At 39.3% G+C, this 21266-nt stretch overlaps 1 protein-coding gene across 21 annotated transcripts in view; it reads right to left on the bottom strand.

Annotated features, from left to right (window-relative positions):
* The window catches only part of PTPRD (protein tyrosine phosphatase receptor type D), a 1287856-nt gene that overhangs the window by 928846 nt on the left and 337744 nt on the right, over positions 1–21266 (bottom strand). For all 21 annotated transcript variants that reach the window (XM_074569146.1, XM_074569145.1, XM_074569143.1 and 18 more), the window contains exon 4: positions 5983–6090. The gene's annotated coding sequence lies outside the window, so the exon portion shown is untranslated. The remainder of the gene's footprint in view (positions 1–5982; positions 6091–21266) is intronic.

Consider the following 21266-nt stretch of genomic DNA (forward strand, 5'->3'; position numbering starts at 1 on the left):
TGGGGTTGTTGTCACAACAACCCCATGCTGTGCTACAGGATTGGGGCAGAGTGGCTCGAAAGCTGCCTGGCAGAAAAGGACCTGGGGGTGTTGGTGGACGGCCGGCTGAATATGAGCCAGCAGTGTGCCCAGGTGGCCAAGAAGGCCAGCAGCATCCTAGCCTGTATCAGGAATAGTGTGGTGAGCAGGACTAGGGAAGTGATCACCCCCCTGTACTCGGCACTGGTGAGGCCCCACCTCGAGTACTGCATTCAGTTTTGGGCCTCTCACTACAAGAAGGACATTGAGGTGTTGGAGCGTGTCCAGAGAAGGGCTACAAAGCTGGTGAGGGGTCTGGAGGACAAACCTTATGAAGAACGACTGAGGGAGCTGGGGTTGTTTAGCTTGGAGAAGAGGAGGCTGAGGGGAGACCTTATCACCTTCTACAACTACCTGAAAGGAGGTTGTAGAGAGATGGGGGCTGACCTCTTCTCCTTGGTGACAAGTGGTAGGACAAGAGGAAACAGGTTCAAGTTATGTCAGGGGAGGTTTAGATTGGATATTAGGAAATATTTTTTTACTGAAAGGGTTATTAAACATTGGAATAGGCTGCCCAGGGAGGTGGTGGATTCACCATCCCTGGAGGTGTTTAAAAAAAGGGTAGATGGGGCACTTAGGGACATGGTTTAGAAGTGTTTTTTGTCAGGGTAGGTTAAAGGTTGGACTTGATGATCTTAAAGTTCCCTTCCAACCTCAGCAATTCTATGATTCTATGATTCTATGATTCTATTTGTTCTGCAAAAGTTTTTCACCACATGCCAGGGAAGTATTTGGGAACTATTTGAAAGGTATGTATTGAATATATACCAACATAAAGATGAATCTGTGGTGCACTTCAGTGCAGTCTGTAACAATATGCAGCATGTCTGCATTCTAGTGTAAATTTCCGATCGTTTCACTTTTCATACTTTTCCTCAAGAAGGTTACCCTGACGTCCAGAATAAAAAGAGGTCTGTATGTTACAGTAAGGAGGTGTTTCTAAATAAATTAACTCTCTTCCTCTTTCAACAGGTAAATTCCATGACTGTAATCTTGGCCAAATCTCTGAAAAGCACAAGGAACAGAGACTACTTGACAGATTCTCATGGTTTTATTTAGTATTTTCAGTCACAAAACAGTCTTATCTATGGATAAGACCTTTGGATGCCATCGAGTCCAACCTCTCTGCGCAAAGCACATCCAATTAAAGCATACTGTGCTGGAAGATCAGGTTTTGAGTATTTTCAAGAATGGAGATTCCACACTCTCTCTAGGCAACCTGCCTACCATCACAGTAATCTTTTTTCATTATTTCTAGTCAAAATTTTCTGTGTTTCAGTTTGTGTTTGTTGTCTCTTGTCCTTCCTCTGTGCACCTCTGGGAAGAGTCTGGCTCTGCCTCCTCTACATCCTATGGGAAGAGTCTGGCTCTGCCTCCTCTACATCCTATGATCAAGTAGCTGTACATATCAGTAAATTTTCTCCTCCCCGACAAAACTGTCCCTTCCCCAGGTTCAACAAGATCAGCCCCTACAGACTGTCCTTGGATGCTCTGTACTCCATCCTCAGACCACATCGGTCAGGACTATCTCTGTTACATGGATGCCTGTCTCATACTGGGGTGCCCAAAGCTGTACACAGCAAGCCAGATGCTATCTCACAGGTACTGAAGAGCAGTGCAGGATCACTTCCCTAGGCCTGTTGGCTGTGCCCTTGCTCATGCAGTCCAGGATGTGGGAGTGCTATGCCTGGATGTACTGCTGCCTTGGAACCAGCCTAATGTACACCAGAGCTCCCAGGACCATTACTGCAGATCCAGACGGTCGGTCTCGGTTTCTACTGTTATCTTCCAGATGCAGGACTTTGTGTTCACCTTCATGGGGTTCCTAACAGATAATTTCTCTGAGCAGCAGCCCTGACCTCGAGCAGATTGACTGCTTGAAGAACATTTTGTGTCATTCTGCAAGCATAATGAGAGTGAAATCTGTACCTTCATTCAGGCCATTAATGAAGGACATTAAAAAGTATTGGTCCTGGTATTGCTCCCTGAGAGGAAACTGCTGCTTTCTAGTCAGTAGCTGGACTTTGTATTATTATTCACAACACAGTAAGCCCAGCAGGCCAGGCCATATTCAACCCACGTTGCTGACTGTTTATCTGGTTCATATATCACCAATAAGATACTGGCAATAAAGATACTATGAGAGCTGTGTCAAAGGACTTTCTGAAGTCAGGATGATCAAGTATACACATCTTTGCCTCTCTACGGTCTTTTCATCAAGGTTATCACATTGCATAGACATGATTTGCATGGACCTGGATTTTCCTGAACTTGTTAAATATTGTGTCTATGATCTAGAGCAACTCTGTGCTTCATTTTACATAGCAGCTGTTAAAAAGATAAGATGCTACTTACATGTCTTACATGATTATTTTGATATTTCTAAATTGTTTCACTTGGAAATAAGAAATAAGTGAAATAAAACTACTATCAGTGACTATGACTTCAAAGGGATGTAGGCACCATTCGCATTCAACATCACAGTATTGAGGTTTTTTTCCATCACTATGCTTGTTAACTCCAATAATTTCATACCATCTTTTCCCACTTCAGAAATATTGGTCATCTGGTATGTCACATAAATACACTTCTTGCATGAGATGTCATTTCTCAGTTTTTAAAGTGCCAAACAATTGTCAATCAACTAAACATTTTGAACATGTCCACTGCCTATGACTCTCTCTTTTTAACATCAAATTTGTTAACAAAAGATTATTCCTTCTTCAAACACTACTGGGATATTTCTTTAGCTTAACACTTTGCATAAAACACAGCAGACTGATCAGCACTGTTGAGCAGAAGCTTGAAATTGCTTGTAAACTGCTAGCTTAAGTAGGTTCTCTGATCTTGATATGAGTTTGTGAGATGCAGAATTTTAGCACGATGTAAACAGAACGAATGAAACATCCAATAAAATTTAGTGTGTTGGTACAGAAGCACTGGTGCTAATTTCACCTTGCATTTGATTGAATAAATAGGTAACCTCTAATATATCCCTGCATTGCTTCTGCCTGATATACAAATATCTCTGCTTGAGAATTAGAACAACTCTTGATTTCTTTGTCCGACCTCATAATATTGAAATATCAGGTAAACAATTATAAAAAGTATCCTGTTTTCAATAAACAATTAGACCATGAGTATAAAATAAATAAATAAGTAGATAAAAGAAATAAAAATAAATAAAATATATTCTTCCACAAACCGTTGCCAGTAGCAAACTTTTCCAGGCTTAGTAATTTAGAGTTGCCTTCTAAAAATCTGAAGATTGCTTATTTGTGCCAGAAAACAGAATAAAATTAATTGTCTTGAATAGGTCATTTTTAACATATAAAACCCCTGTTCTATTCACAAGCAACTGCAAAAGGTTAACAAAACCCAAAAATTTGTCAACTGGAAAATCTGTGTATATTAAGCAAGCCTGCCAGTCTCCAGGATACCTACACAATAGCCACCATCATCCTCTTTAGACTCAGCAGGGATAAAAAGGTAATTATTTTCTAGCCTGAGTTCTCCTGCCTGAAATTTCCCCGCTCTACACATGTATCCCAGTCATAATTGGCTGTTAGAGAAGATATAAAAAAAGAAATCTGGGAAATTATTGCTAACTCTTAGGAGCTATTCTAGACTTCACGTAGCAATCAAGGCAGCTCTACTGCATACTGTGTATAAACATAATCTTTTGGTATAGGATGGCTCTTAGGATGTTTTAGGGTGCTACTTCCTGTCAGTTTATCCCAAGAAGCCTGATGTCTTTTATCCATTTTTCATCTGTTCTGTCTGCTACAGGTTTCTTATCTCAAAGGGCCTGCATTAAACATAAATTGTAGTGGCAAATGGAGCTTTTAAGAGAGGTCTTGCCACAAAAGGAGCACCAATGTTAGAAAATATTGAGTTATTTTCTTTTTTGTCCCTTGACGTTTTCCCTTTCTAGTTTCTCCTAGGATGCCATAGAAAGTTATATCAGAATTAAGATTTGGTAAGGCTGAAGGTATGTTCTCTTTATTGTACCCAAACTTTACAGTTACTCATGTTTTATCTAAAAAAACATAGTCTGTCTAAAGCAGATGGGATCTTGCTTACAAGTTGTTTCCTCTCACCAGCAATCAGGTAACAACAAAGAACTCCCCTTCTCAAAGTCTCGGGTTTGGGGTTTTTTTTTAGTTTAAAGCATTGCTGGGCTTCAACTTTAACAGCAACTACTAATAAGCCCCTTTTAGGCTGCAGGCTTTTTTGCTTTCAAAAAGTAATAAAGACTTGGGGAAAATAAGATGCTTATAATTAATAGAGGGTTTCCTAAATGCAGCTATCAATCACCAAATCACTGGAGGAATGCTCTCACTCTTACAGAAAATTTTAAGTCACACATCAAACACTCATAGAGAGTAAATTTGCTAGTTGAAAGTTTTAAAAGACAAATAACTGCTCATATAAACATTATTCTCAGCTTGAATCAAGAATATGGTAGATTAAGTTTCTTTGCCCTCTATGCCTAATCTAAAAAGAACTGTTAAAGAAGATTTACACATTTTATTCAATACATTCGAGAACCTCTGAAGAGTCCTATTTTTTTTATTATTATTTTATGTAGTAAATATTATATAGGAGTCATAGCTTAGCTTGGTTTGGCAAGCAGTGGAAAAAGAAGACAAAGCATCTATTTAACTTATCAGCATTTCCAATAATCAGTAAAGCAATTGGTGATCCTAGGTTAACACAGCCACCATGAGGAGTTTGGCTCCTCTATTAGACTGTTTCTATGCAAATAGCTCTAACAATAAACATTTTGAGCAATTTCCAAACTGTCAAGTAATGTAAACTAAGAGTTAATTTTGCAGTGACACTAGCGTGTTTTCAGAGATTTATTTTTTTTTTTTTACAATATCATATGTTGCCTATGTCTCTGACATATTAACATCTTTTATTGATACTCCACCCTCACTGCCTCTCTTTCTTTCTTTCTTCTTCTGTTTCCCCATCTCTTTCTTTTCTCCTTTTCCCAGGCTAGTATACTCCAGGTTTCTTAGCAGTTGTTCAAAGAGGAAAATAGACTTTCACTGAGAAATTACACTGTCTTATAATGTGAGTAAAAAGTAGATCTGACAAACTGAAAAACATCCTACCTTTATCTTCTCCATAAGCTCCTACTAGCTATAGAAAACAAGATTTTTTTGACATTTACCAGGAAAGAATATCAGGAAAAATAAAATATTCTAAGTTTGAGATACCGAAGTTCATGAAAAAAACCCTAAAAATACAAGGATGAGAAGTGTGTTTTAATACAGATGGTGCCTTCCACCTATTTCCAGTAAGAAGTTCTCTGCAGATTTTTCTCATGTGTGTGTGATTCCTATACTTTGTGGCTTTAGCATTGCCATCACCTTAGCTCCTAGCAAGTGAGGGATAACTTGTGGGACTTCCTAAGATACCACCTTTGGAGAATCAAGGCTTTGACTGTCCTGCATTCACAATTGTCTCCCATGAGAAACGCAATAGGAAAGAACATCTATTTAATTAGCACCCAAACCAGTTTGTCTTCAATAGCAAATAGATTACTACCTATATTTTCTTGATCATTGAATATAGGCATATATGTTCATGGTTTACATTTATGTTTCATAAGAATTTATCATCACTTTAAGTGAGTGCTTTCAATTGTCTAGAAAGGAAGAAGAATCAGAATGTGATATCATTAAGTTTGCAAAATAACATTATGAAGAAACGAAGTTACATACAGATTTAAAGATGTGTTTAAATGAGAAATTGAATTACACAACCCAAGAAACCAAAGTGCTCTACAGTGTCTTAGAAACTGCATTTTTAATTTATGTTTGTTGTTAGAAATCAGCAGGCTTTGTAAATTCAGTCTGAAATGAACCTCCAAATGCGTAAGACTTCACTTACTTGGAGTTGAGGCTGATCAGCTCTTCCACAGCTGGTGCCAACATTCTGTCAGTCAAATTCTTAACTAGGCTGTAAAGGGCCAGGAAAGCAGTTGCTTTTTACTCCCACCTGGAACAAAATATTGTGTCAGTTACTTTTTTTCACGGTCTTCCAAGTGCAGCAAGACATTCATTACGTTATCTTTGCCTGTCACATTAAGGGTTCATCATAACACTCACACAAAGGATGGAAGCATAAACTATTACACTCTCTGAATTTGTCCTTGAATGTGTGATACAACATGTGCATAAATAAATGTTCTAAATAATATTTTATTTTTCTATAAAAAATTCATATAATATTTACTGTTGTTCAGTCATAACTTTAAATTTGTCATATTTAAATAAAATACATATTCATATAAGGTACACATTTCTAAAAGCTGATATTGAACAAAGTAAAATCAGAACATATAGCAGTAGAATATAGAAGTGTTTCAGAGCAAGGTAATATAATATAGGTATCCAAATAAGATTCACATTTATTTTGATCTTAGAGCACTATTTATTTTTTCTAAATTTCTTCACCTTATTTTGGGCTATAGTCCTAAAAATTAGGACAAGCTGTTTTAAAAACTGAAGGTTAATGAAAAAAGTCTCTCAATTTTAAATTGTTCTCTATCACCTTTGAAAGCTAATGAAGATAAAGAAAAGTCCCAACTGACTACAAAAGTGATAAATATTGCATCCATCTACAAAAAGAGGTGAAAAAGAAGATTCATAAAACCATAGTCCAATCAGTTTCATTTTAGTTCCTGGGGAAACTTACAGGTTTTCATGAAAGCGATGAGCTCCAAGCACAAATACAGGCTGGGTGGAGAATGGATTGAGAGCAGCACTGAGGAGAAGGATTTGGGGGTGTTGGTGGATGAGAACCTTAACATGAGCCAGCTATGCACACTTGCAGCCCAGAATCCTGGATTGCATCAAGAGAAGCATGGCCAGCAGGTCACGGGAGGTGATTTCTCCCCCCCTACCTGTTCCCGTGAGACCCCACCTGGAGTACTATGTCCAGCTTTGGAGTCTTCAGAACAAGAAGGACATGGACCTCTTGGAGAGGGTCCAGCGGAGGGCCTCGAAGATGATCAGAGGGCTGGAGCACCTCTCTTATGAAGACAAGCTGAGAGAGCTGGGGTTGTTCAGTCTGGAGAAGAGAAGGCTCCAGGGAGACTTTACAGTGGCCTTCCGTTACCTGAAGGGGGGCCTACAAGAAACCTGGAGATGGACTTTTTACAAGGGCATGTAGTGATAGGATGAGGGGTAATGGCTTTAAACTGGAAGAAGGTAGATTTACATTAGATACCAGAAAGAAATTTTACACTGTGGGGATGGTGAGGCATAGGAACAGGTTACCTCAGGAAGCTGTGGATGTCCCATCCCTTGAAGTGTTCAAGGCCAGGCTAGATGGGGCTGTGGGAGGTGTCCCTGCCCATAGCAGGGGGTTGGAACTAGATGATCTTTAAGGTCCTTTTCAATCTAAACCATTCTATGACTTTATGATTCTACGATTCTATGATTCTATTTACAGGGAAAAGAAGGGCAGGTAGTGTCAGTGTGGCAGCGGGCAAGTGCATAGCAGCAGGCAGGTGTGCAGCAGCATAGTGACCACCCAGCAAAAAGCAGTGTCCTCTGCTTTTCCTGAGCTTATAGCACCTCGTAATACCAATGTAGCCGTACAGACAGAGCTCCTGTCCAAGCATATGACCACCCAGGTTTCTGGCTGTGGGATGTGTGAAGGAGTATTCCTGGAGGCAGAGAGTGATTCCAAGGAAGCCTGTGGAAGGTGTGGCCAGGTGGATGAACAGTTGTACTTTGTGGCTGAGCTGCAGAAGGTGATGGGCAGACCGAGGAATATTTAAGAGTCTGAGAAGGAGATTGATAATGGAGCCACTCTTTGCCATCTCTGATGCATGTAAGCCAACATAGTGTGGCCACTATAGAGGCAGGTCCAGGATCTTTTTTGTGCCAGGATAAAGGCAGTGTTAAAAGGGATAAGGAGGGGTGGAAGAAGGTTACAGCATGGACCTGTGAGACAACTCCTTCCTTATCCTCTAAGATACCCTTACAGAATAGGTACGAGGCCCTGAGTACAGTGAACGAAGCACTTAATGAGATAAAGGAGGAATCTATGCAAGCAGTCTTGCCAAGGTCAGAGACACTAACCCCTCGCAACAAAACCTGCATTAAGTGCCTATAAGAAACAATGGTGAGTTATGGTCATTGGTGATTTCCTCCTGTGTGGAACGGAAGCACCCGTTTGCAGACTGAACCCTCTTTTCAGGAAAGGTTACTGCCTCCCTGAGGCCCGAATTAGATATGTCACCACAAGACCGAATATCCATTCCAGCTCTTTCTCATGGGTACTAATGAAGTCGCAACAAAAAGTCTGAGGTCTATCAAAAGAGAATTCAGAGCCTTTGAAAGAATGTTAAAAAATTCAGGAGCACAGTGTTTTCCTTGATCCTCCCAGTAATGAGGGGAGACTTTTGAAGAAATAAGCAAGCCCAGGATATCAACACCTGGCTCTAAGACTGATGCCTTTGCTGAAATCTGGGGGTTTTAAACCATGGAAGAGCCTTTGAGGCACAAGGTATGCTGGGGCTTGACAGGATCAACCTGTCCTAATGGGGAAAACACATCTTTGGGCATAAGCTGGCAGGACTGACCAAGAGAATTTTAAACTAGAATCAGTGGGGAAAGGGGATACCAACAGGATTGTGGTAGGTAAGCCAAGGGTTGTCATGGCATCGCCTGAGGGTGACAATGCTAGTGAGAACATTTACACTGCTTCTGGGAGCACAGAGTGCTCCAGAGTGTATCTAAAATGCTTGTACACCAATGCATGCAGTATAAGAAACAAACAGGATGAACTGGAACCATTGGTTAGTACCCAGAACTATGATAACATTGGTATTACTGAGACTTGGTGGAATGAGTCCCCTCACTGGAGTGCTGGGATGGAGGGTTACAGGCTGTTAAGGAGGGATAGGCAGGGTAGGTGAAGTGTAAGGGAGAGATTTGATTGTACAGCCTTTACATTTAGTGAGGATGTGATTGAGAGCCTTTGGGTAAGGATTAGGGGGATGGAAAACAAAGGAGATGTAGTTGTGTCTACTACTAATTGCCCAGCCAGCATGTAAGCACTGATTATTTATTCTATGGGCAATTAGGAGAAATTTCTGGATCAGTAGCCATTGTCCTAATGGGAAATTTCAACTTCCGAGACATCTACTGGGAATACTGTACTGCTGTGATGAGCAGATCTTGGAAATTCTTGAAGTTTGCAGAAGATAACTTCTTGCCACAAATAGTCAGTGAGCCAACTAGGAAAGATGCCTTCCTAGGCTTCCTGTTTGTAAATTGAGATGGTCATGTGGGAGATGTGATGGTAGGTGGCTGTCTTGGCCACAGTGAACATGGAATATTAATGAGTTCAGTGTAATGAGAAAAAAAGAAAGCAGAGTTGCTACCCTGAATGTCAGGAGAGCAAACTTTAAGATATTCAGGTAGCTATTTATCAGAGTACCCTGAGAATCTGTTTTTGAGGGCTTAGGAGTCCACGAGCACTGGTCATTCTTGAAGAACCACCTTTTAGAAGCACAGGAGCAGGCAATTCCACTGCATTGTAAGTCAAGCAAGCTGGGTAGAAGACCAGCTTGGCTGAACAGGGAACTGCTCATGGGGCTCAAGAGGAAAAAGAAATTGTGTAATCTCTGGGAGCAAGTCCAGGCTTCGCAGAAAGATTACAGAGCTGAGTTTCAGATATGCAGGGAGAAAACACAGAAGGCCAAAAGATCAATTAGAGTTGCAACTGGCCAGTGTTGTGTCAGATAACAAGAAGGGCTTTTTCAGTGTGCTAATAGCAAAAGGAGATCTAAAGAAAACCTTGGACTGATACTTGTTGAAGATGTTCATCTGACTAATAAGGGTGAAGAAAAAACGGAGGTGTTCAATGTTTTTTTGCCTCAGTCTTTAATAATACTGACAGACCTTGTGCTGCCCAGTCCCCCGACTCGCAGGACCACGAGTCTGGGAACAGTGACTTTCCACTACCAGATGAATGTTCACAAGTCCATGGGGTCTGATGGGATTCATGCCAGAGTACTGAAGGAGCTAGCAGCTGTTATGACAGGATCACTCTCGATTTTCTACCAAAGGCCATGTTTAACAGGCTGCATTGTGATCCTGACAGCCTAGCCATTCTGAATTCTTTCCCTTTTCCATGTCTGGGAACAAAGAGAAAAGGAAGGCATCCTGAACTGACAAATCTTTATACCACCTCATTTCCAACTCACTTTACATACTTTCTGTGCAGAAGCAAGAACAAGATGGTTTGAACACAGAAACCAAATTATTAATTAATTACTAATAATTATTAATTATACCACTTGATCAGCCGGTCAAAAGAGGTGTTTATCCCGCTGTATTCAGCGTTGGTGAGGTCTCACCTTGAGAACTGCATTCACCTTGTGTACATTTCTGGGACCCACAGTTGAAGAAGGATGTGAAGGTCCTCAACTGCATCCAGAGGAGGGCAACAAAGCCAGTGAAAGGGCTGCAAGGCATGTCCTGTGGGGAGCAGCTGAGGACTCTGGGCTTGCCTAGTTTGGAGGAAAGGAGGCTGAAGGGTGGCCTATTGCTCTCTACAGCTTCCTGAGGGGAAGTGGAGAGGGAGGTGTTGATCTCTTCTCCCTGGGATCCAGTGACAGGATGAGTGGGAATGGTTCAGAGATGCATCAGAGGAGTTTTAGATTGGACATTAGGAAGTATTTCTTTACCAAGAGAGTGGTCAAACACTGAACAGGCTTCCTAGAGAGCTGGTTGATGCCCAAGCCTGTCAGTGTTTAAGAGGCATTTGGACAATGCCCTTAACAACATGCTTTAACTTTTGGTCATCCCTGAAGTGGTCAGACAGTTGGACTAGGTGATCACTGTAGTTCCCTTCCAACTGAAATATCCTAGCCTAGCCTAGCCTAGCGCCTAGCCAATGCAGTTTTACCAAGTGTAAACTGTGTTTGACCGAACCGATTGCATTCTAACAAAATAATACATTTTGTGGATGAAATGAGAGCTGTGAAATCCATGTATTTTGTCAAGCATCACAACAAAAGTTAATAACATTAGTGATGCAATATGAAACTGAGCATTTCTTAAATATCTGTTCCAATTATATATACTGAGATTCACAGCTTACATAACGCTATATCAGAAAGCACAGGGACATGTATGAAGAGATGCATATGTGGAAAAACGTGGGGAAAAAAAATCACAATTCTTTATATCTATAATATTAAAATATTCATTAATTTTATTATGTCATCTTGACCACATGGTACATCTGTTGTTGAAACTAAAAGAACAAACAAACATGAAAAGAAATCGTCATTGTATTACAGTTCTCAGCTGTGTTACAGCACAGCGAATGGCTTTCTACAGAGTTTTTCACAAACTCACTGCCCTAAAACAACTTTATGGTGAGCTTGTATGTTATGCTAGCACTGTGGACAGGACAGCAATGTTCAGACAGTCACAGCTGCCTTATAAAAGGTTCAGATCTTTATCCAGAAGTATTCCTTGCCATAGAGGGTACACATCTTACGAATGTATTATTTGTTATAATAAGGCCAGACAAGAAGAATGATTAATAGCATATAGTTAGTTCCTTAATACTATATACAAACATTGTTGGAGAAGCGCTGCACTTCTATGAATTTGTGACCTTTAATTTGCAGTGTAACCATTTAGGAGAACCAAACTATGCTATGTAGTGATGTTATTTTATGTATTAATGCTATTTTCTTGAATGTAAATGGCACATTTTAATTTTTTCAGAAAAATAACTCTGATCTGAACACCAAAATCTTTCAATAGCACTTCTCCTCTAACTGGTCAAAGAATTCATTATTATAAAAAATTAAAATAGTCCTATAAAACCAATATGATGTAATCTCCTAACAGCTGAAAGCTCCTTCTACTGTGTTCTAATTCTAACAAAAAACTGAATTCCTATCTTAGACACAGGAAGTTAATATAATTCCATGGAATGCAAAGTCTACAGTATTCCATGAACACTCTGTAGCTGCAGACTTTATACAATTAGTAAATTTGATCTCTCAGAAGCCTTTCTACTCTTTCCTGCAGGCTTTAGTGGAAGTTATTAATTTACACATAAATCCCCTTAAGGAGAGACAAATTTAATTCAATAGGCCTACAGATTTGACCATGAATAACTATCTAGAACAGAATTGAACCAGAACTTTTTTCAACCGATTGTAATATTTTTGAGTTTCAAAGTTTTTTTTACATAGGGAACATTCCAAAAGTGTCCGAAGACTTTGTCAGAAACCCAAGAACCTTTCCAAAAGAAAAGAACAGGCAAATCTAAGCGTATATTCCTGATATGTTTCGACTGAAAAGACAAACAGGTGGAATGTAGAAGAGACAATTTAATCTCTCCAAAGCGCTTCAACCATAAAGTCTCTTTGTTGTATATGCCCTCACAAGTTGCATTTTGAAATTAATTAATATTTTCTTATGAGAAATTATTCTAATGGTAAATTTCCAAACAGCTTTAGCCTGGAATTCCCCAAGGCAGAGGAGCACAGGAGACATAAGACAATTAACTAAATACAAAATCATCAGCAGAAGTAAAGGGGTAGAAATCTCTTCTCTTTTATTACTCCTAACTTGAAATTGGAAAACAATTGCTTGTGTGACAGCAACATCATGAGTTTTTTCTCCCAAACTTAGAGTGCTATAGGGAAACAAACTGTGCGTACATTTTCCATTCCAGTGAAGCAAGTAACTCCTTTCTCTCAGAATCTCTTTTTTTACTTAAATTTTTATGTTTTCTTTGAATTTATTTTGTCTTTTCCTATGCCCTTTCTTGGCTTCTTTCTTCCTCTTGTTTCCTATAACTCAGTTGCCTTTTCCCTTAGCCTCCAACTCTACACATTTTGGTTTCAGCAAACCTATGAGCCTTTCACCACCTTCTTGCCAATCAGCCCAGCAATTTGTTTTTCTCTTTCCTGATAGGGATGCAGTTGGCCCAAAGTTATTTTTGCCTGTATTGCACACTTGTTATCAGTTGGGAACAGAAGGAAACATCACTTTGGCTCCTGAATGAAAGCAGCCGATAAGCATGAAGCTTTGGACTGTCAGCTACTTCTGTTAGCCACTACAGAAGCACTATGCATTATTGTCTCTCTCTTCTATTATGTATGCTGAAATTCCCTGCCAGGAGGGCTAAAACATTTACATTTTCTCACAAAATGGGCCAAGACAGACAGATGCCAATACACAGTTGACAATGTTAAAAAAAGGTTAAGCTTCAGCATTGACATTTACATGTATGCTTCTGGCCACAACGAATTCCAGTGTATTAAATTCAGACTTACAATTCTCCTGCACAAAGACACAAGCTAGACACTAAAAGAAGGCTTGTGAGGAGAATTAATATCTCTTATCAGATCTGTTGATAGAACTGGAAAAAAAGAATTACAAGAAGACAGCACAAAAGTCCTTGTTCAGGTCAAAAGAATATAGGGAAGAAGAATTCAGGTATGCTAGATGTCACATGGGACACTAATATTATAGCTTATTTGAAAATTACTTATTAAAATCACAAGAGATAATCTGAAATCCTGCCTCAGCCATCACATAAACGATACACCAGTGATCATTTCCAACTAAGGAATGTTTACATAATACTCATGATTTTTGAAGATGTGAAAATACCTCCCAAATTCTTCTTAGCAATATAAATTAAATTAAAAGGAAAATTATTTGTAAAAATTACATTATATTCTTTCAGATCCTGTAAGTAATGGCAATAATACCGAGTTCAGTAAGCATTTGACAATTTTGCTGGACAGAATGGGTAGCTATATGTGATGTTGATGACTTCCTTTAAAAAAGTGAAATCCCTTTTCTATTTTCCTTCATTCGCACATGTGGGATAAGAGCCGACATTATACATTTTGTCCATTTTAACGACTCATCCACATTTACAGTTACATAAGCTTTTCTAACTTTAAGACTTTATGTACTCTGCATCTTTTACCTGTGTTTGTGATCTCTGGATATGTTTATGTAGAGTCAGTTCATGTTCCTATTCTCTTTTATTATGCATAGGCAAACAATACCAAATTAATAGAGCAAATAATGTCAAATTAGTAAAACAAATGATATGAACACACATCTTATCTTCAGTTACTATCCCTGAAGTGACACCCTTTAAGAATAATTTTTTTCTTTCAGTGACATAATATTTACTACTTCTTATGTCTTTGAAAGCTTCATTTCCCTCTTTAGTCAAAGGTATCAAAACATTTGCCATTGTATCATTTCCTTACACATAGTAATACATTTTTAAACCAACTAAACCAAACCAAAAAAAAAAGTAAAACATGCTCTCAGATGAAGTCTTTTTAGTTCTTAAAGTTTTGTGTAAATTAAGTTTATGAATTTTTATCAATAATGTTGTAGCTGCACCACAAACATTGCACTGAACAATTACACAAGAAAAAATATTAAAATACACTTAATTTCTGTTGGCACTTGAGCACCATGGTCATGGTTCTAAGTGTACAACACATCTTTTTAACTGACAATATTAAAAAAATAAAAAAAAAGGAAAAAAAGGAAAAAAAAAAAAGAACTTCACAGACATAAACTTCACTTATCTTTAAATGTAACATGAATTTCAGAATTTTTATTCTGAAACCAGCAGATTTCAGCATAAGCATTACAGAACATGGTAATCCATGACAGGCTTTTCTCTTACCTCTTTATATTACCAGCCTCCATCCCTTTATAAAAATTTATGTTTATCAGCAGAAAGTCACATACATGTTCTCTATTATCCTTGTGAAAGAATCATAAGGAATCTCTTTGCTGTGTCATGTCTTCAAGAGACCATGAGATTATTAGTCCCCTGCTGCCTCCAAAGATGTAAGGTCTGTTTCTGATTGCCTATTTAATTGACCTCTCAAAACAAATTTTCCAAGCTTTCTTGATCTAACAAGAACTATATTGGGTTTATGTGAGAAGACTTGGGGGAGGAAGGGAGCTGCAGGGGTGGTTTCTGTGAGACCAGGGGCTTCCGCCACATGAGACAGAACCAGTTCCAGCCAGCTCCAAAATGGACCCACTACAAGACACAGCTGAGGCCATCAGGTGATGATGGTGCTTCTGTGATAAGATATTTAAGAAAGGGCAAAATATACTGTGTGGCAGCTGTAAGAGAAAGGACTGAGAAAAATGTGAGAGAAGCAGCCTTACAGACACCAAGGTCACTGGAGAAGGAGCTCCAGGTGTGGGACTAGAGGTTCCTCTGCAGCCCATTGAGAAGATGGTGGTGAAGCAGGTTTAATTTATTCAACCTCACATTTACAGTATTCTTTAAGAAGGTACAGATTTTCCACATTGTTTCTTTTTATCCTAAATGGATAATCAATAGTTAGGGCTTTCTGGATTATTTCTTTCACCTAATTTTAACCAGGTGTTTTTCCAATGTGGTATAGTTCTTTCCCTGAAACAGCATAGAGACATTAACAGCTGACAAGCTTTTCCGTCTTATTTTCTCCCCCTGTCCTGTTAAGGAGGGGAAATGAGGGAGCAGCTATGTGGGAATCTGTCAGCTCACCAAGGTCAGCAACCACAACTGCCAGCCCTTTGATCTGAGTGTTGCAAGGTTTGGTAACTTCCCTTTCTTACAGACCTAGATGTAATGATTGTATGCATTTCTCCCTGAGTAGGCCATGGCATCGGGGAGGACTGTATGTGCTTCTCTACTCCAGGTTTTTAATAGTGGTAGGATTTGATTATCTGAAATATACACAGATAATCCAAATAAAACACAGCTCAGTTTTGACATTTCTTGTCAAGAAGTGATTTATTCTGATCATAAAATTTAGAGGCTGAAAAATAATTTTTACAAGATGACACTTCAGGAGATCATCTACTCATTTTGCCATAGAGAAAATTAACAAGTTGGCAAAAATCTTCCAAAGTCCCCATCCAACTGAGCAGGGAAAATTTCCTATTTGAACAAAAATCTGGTGATCAGCAGGGCCTTGAACATGCCAGCAGAAACACTGAAGAAATATTTTGTAAGTGTCTTTGTATCTATTTTTTCTTCCAGTCTATAGTTGCAGCTAGCTTCTGATTCTTCAGAGGAAGAGGATAAAAGATGTATCTAACCAATTGCTCATCAAGACAATGTACTCCTTTACTTTACTCATGACTTGCTAAAGCTCTGAAGCATGAAATTTGATTTTGTTACTATTTTAATGTATAGATGCAAGTATGAAGAACTTTAAAATGTCAATGCATTATGTTTTGTTTTCCTCAGTAGTCTTGAAAGATGATGATGAAAATGGGGAATCAGAGATTAAAAGATTTCAAGGTCCAAATGAACCAAAGCAGTCCTATATCCATTAAAACCATGCACAGAGGTTATAAGATTTTCTGGAGTGAAGAATACCTTTGAAATAGTTGTGTTTTCAAATGACTGCAATTTGCACTACTCTGACAATATTTAAGTATCACAACTAGTAAATTTATTTCTAATACTATACTTGTCTAAAAGTTGGCTCTCAATACCTTGATTTATGCTGCCATTTTGTCTTCAAAGTTAAACAGCTGTCCTCTCCTTTCTATTATAGTAGTGTGCATACACATATATATTCATGTGGAATTCATCCCTCAGTCTTCTCTCTGATTAAGCTAGAGAACTTAATCTTCAGAAGTCTTTCATTTTAAGGCTGGCTTGATTCTATTTTCAGAATGAAAGCTCTGTCTTCCATCCCTTGCAAACTGTTCCATCCTTAAACCTCATGGCTGAGCGAATAATCATCATTCATGTATACTGCAGTTGGGTACAGAGCCATTTCTTAAATAAATTGTCCTAATTTTTAATATGGAGACATATAAAAGTTAATGCATATGGCAGGAAAACCACTGAAAAGACTGGAACCTGCTGGGCAACTATTAAAGTAAAATACAATTTTACTTAATTTGGTACTACACACCCTTATTATTACAATCATAATGCTCATAATTACTTCTGAGGGTAAGAAAGAGCAAAACCAGCAGTTTCTCTAGTAATCTTAACCTGTAACCCTAGGGACAGCTTCAGAGTTTGTAAGTAACAAAGTCTGTGAAGGACACAGTATAGGTAAGATAGCTACAGATAGGACAGATCCTTTCAAATGAGAGGGGAAAACAACATAAAAAAATATGGAAATATAACTGCAAATACAGTTCCAGCATTCTGCCAAATCCCTATGTAGATCATACTTATTTGCAAATATGAAAGCTTTTTTCGAGATGATGTTCATCACATATAAACAAAATACATGTCAGTTCAATAAAGAAGTGGAAAAGAAGAAATAATAATCACGGAAGCACAGAATGGTAGGGTTGGAAGGTACCTCTGGAGATCATCTAGTCCAACCCCCGTGCCAGAGCAGGGTCACCTAGAGCAGGTTGCACAGGAACACGTCCAGGTGGGTTTTGAATGCCTCCAGAGTTGGAGACTGCACCACCTCCCTGGGCAGCCTGTTCCAGTGCTCTATCACCCTCAAAGAAAAGAAGTTCCTCCTCATGTCTAGATAGAACTTCCTATGCTCAAGTTTGTGCTCATTACCTTTTGTCATGTCACTGGGCACCACTGAAAACAGCCTGGCCCCGTCCTCCTGACACCCACCCTTGAAGTATTTAGAAGTGTTGATAAGGTTCCCCCTCAGCCATCTTTTTTCCAGACTGAAGAGACCCAAATCCTTCAGCCTTTCTTCATAAGAGAGGTGTTCCAGTCCCCTAATCATCTTGGTAGCCCTTTGCTGCACCCTTTCCAGCAGTTCCCTCTCCTTCTTGAGCCGGGGAGCCCAGAACTGGACACAGTACTCCAGATGCGGCCCCACCAAGGCAGAGTAGAGGGGGAGGATGATCTCCCTCAACCTGCTTGCCGAACTCTTCTTGATGCACCCCAGGATGCCATTGGCCTTTTTGGCCACAAGGGCACATTGCTGGCTCATGGTCATCCTGTTGTCCACCAGGACTTCCAGGTCTCTTTCCACAGAGCTGCTCTCCAGCAAGTCAGCCCCCAACCTGTACTAGTGCATGGGGTTATTCCTCCCCAGGTGCAGCACCCTACACCTGCCCTTACCGAATTTCATGAGGTTTCTCTCCGCCCAACTTTCCAACCTGTCGAGGTCTCTCTGTATGGCGGCACAGCCTTCTGGTGTGTCAGCCACCCCTCCCACTTCTGTGTCATCAGCGAACTTGCTGAGGGTGCACTCTATCCCCTCATCCAGGTCATTGATGAATATATTGAAGAGGACTGGACCCAGTACTGAGCCCTGGGGAACACCACTCGTCACTGACCTCCAACTAGACTCTGTGCCCCTAATCACGACCCTCTGAGCTCTGTCTTTCAACCAGTTTTCTGTCCACCCCGTTGTCCATTCATCCAACCCACACTTCCTAATCTTACCTATGAGGATGCTGTGTGAGACTGTGTCGAATGCCTTGCTTAAGTCAAGGTAGACCACATCTACTGCCCTCCCCTCATCTATCCATCCAGTCATGCCATCATAGAAGGCAGATTAGTCAGACATGATTTCCCCTTGGTGAATCCATGTTGAGTACTTCTGATAGCTTTCTTTTCCTCCTCATGCCTTGAGATGATGCCCATAATGTACCTGGAGGATCTGGCTGAACAAATTATTTTCTAATACATCATGCAGTATCATGACATGAAGCAAGGATAGCTGGCAAAGAATTTTCAGACAAAACTGACTGTCACTGTAAATGCTTTTCTATCACAGAGCCATAGAATCATAAACCCTTTAAGTTGGAAGGGAACCCAGGACTGGTTCTTCTAGTCCAGTTCTCCATTCAAAGCGGAGACAACTTAGACTGGATTGCATGTTGTTTGTCTAGTCAGGTTTTGAATGGAGACAATTAAAACAAGAGAGTCCAGAGATTCCAGTTCACAGAGCCTGATTATGAGAAAAGACTGGTTTTCCTAGATCTTACTAGAAGCTGTTACCCTGTCAACCCGAGCAACCACAGCTTAACAAGGGACACCGAGGTACTACCAAACTTCAATTTGATTTCAATTTTTGAAAGCAGATTTTTCCTCTGTTTAAAGATAGTTTCTACAGTTCCACCTTTGATTTGAAAATGGAATGATCCATCACCCCTCCAAGTTTTCTATGCAATCCAGCTCCTTCTTGGAAAGAGAATCACAATGTTGTTTATTTTTTTTCTGCTACCAAATACAACACACGCAGTATATTGTTCTTTTTATTCTACTTCATGAGACAAGTGAAGCAAAGGATATATACGTATGTGGTTCTTTTGAGGGAAATGTAAAAGGAGAGTAAATTAAGGAGTAATAACATAAAAAAAAAAAGGCTATATATTACTGCATGGGAATACTGTTATTTAAAATTTTTGTCTTAAGAAGGCAGCCAGACATTTACAGAGAAGGATGCAGTAATTGTAAGATGACTAAAAAAATTATCTCAGTAAATATCTGTCCTGGTTCAAGGTAAAACAGAACCAACTTTCTGTTCAGCAATTTTACTTCTTAGCTAGGCCTCTTCTAACTGTTGGAAATTAACAGCATATTGTGCAGAAAACTGTTCGTTCTCAGAGTGAGAAGACCTATCGTTATAGTTCATGCCAAGGACTGGTACTCAGAGAGGCTCTTGCTTGTACTTATTGTTATAAAAAACAAGGTCAGCTAATTTCATTTTTTTCCCTGTTGGAGGGTCAGAAATAGAAAAGCATAGAGGGGTCCCACCTGTGGGGAGAAGCGGAAAGGACAGGTGACCCAAAAATGACCATCAGGGGTATTCCACCCCATCTTCCCCATGCTCAGTATAAAAGCGGGGGGATCAAAGAGTCATCCCTCTTTCTTCAATGGCCAACATCCAAGAAGGACCCTGTCTGTTCATCTGCCTTTGATCCTGATCCATGGGTTCCTGACTCCAGATCCGGAATCCAGTTCCCATCTGTCGCTGAGTCCAGCCTGGGACTTCCCCAGTGCCTAAAGGTGATGTCTTCCTGGGAGCTTGATACGGTTTTCTATATATTGTATCTATTTCATTATTTTCTTTTTATTTTATTAATAATATTTCATTAAAGTAGTTTAGTTCCTTCTAAACTTATAAATCTCTTTATCTCTCCTCCTCTCTCCATGTGCAAGAGGTGGGAGGAAGAGCATCTGTCACTATCCATTGGCCAATTTGTCCAAAACCACAACAATATCTCTGCTGACTCCTTGTGATGTCTTTTTTCTATTTAACAATGATTCTGTTTAGTCTCAAAAAGCAGTCACTTGATGCACATATCTGAATACTCTACCAGACAATGTTATCTCAAATTTGGTTAGATAAGTTTAAGCTGGATTCTTTATGTAACCAACACTTTTGACATTTTATGACCTAAATGAATACACAGCACATCAAATATGGCAACACTTTGGAAATTTAAGTTATGGTGGTGATATAAAACATCAGTCCTTGAACTGATGTAACTCAAGGCTGCAGCTCCAACATGTTTGTCAGTCATCATTTAGCCTCTAGATATTTGTTAAGGCAAGATAAAATCAGCCTTCGTCAAGGCAAGTCCAGACTTTGGGATCTGAAGAAAAAATGTTTTAGGATTCAGAAGTTCTAAACCCTAAGTTCATTCATTTTGGTTTATGTGGCTTCAAACAAATAACATGTTAGATTTTCTGGGCTTTCATATGAACATGCTTAAAATTTTATGTGAAATTCAGCTACCGTGCCTTCGAAAACATATGCAAAGATAATCCTAATGACTAACCTTAGTGAATGACAGAGTAAGGGGCCAAGTTTCTGGTGCAAGAATAACACTCATTAAAAATTATCCTCATACCTCTGAATACATTGACCATCATCAATATTCATCCTAGCCAATTCAGTACAATCTGCTTAACCTTCTCTTCAGTTCACAAAGTGTGCTCCTGAAATGTGATAGTGAAATCTGGCCAGACGTATCAGGCGTGCTCTAACTTCCCATTTGTTTGAACAAATATTACGATAGGCTCATTCAGAAGAAAAGGAAGATATGTTATCAGGAAAGGACGTAATTACTGATACATTCTGATTTGATTTCAGAAATCCTTAAATGTGCATAAATATTCACTGATTAAAGAGCGGTTGTGCAATTAAAACAATTAGTCAAATTTCCACGTAAAAAGTGGCATAT

The sequence above is a fragment of the Larus michahellis genome, chromosome Z (genome assembly GCF_964199755.1).
Source record: "Larus michahellis chromosome Z, bLarMic1.1, whole genome shotgun sequence".
In the NCBI taxonomy this organism is placed as follows: domain Eukaryota; kingdom Metazoa; phylum Chordata; class Aves; order Charadriiformes; family Laridae; genus Larus; species Larus michahellis.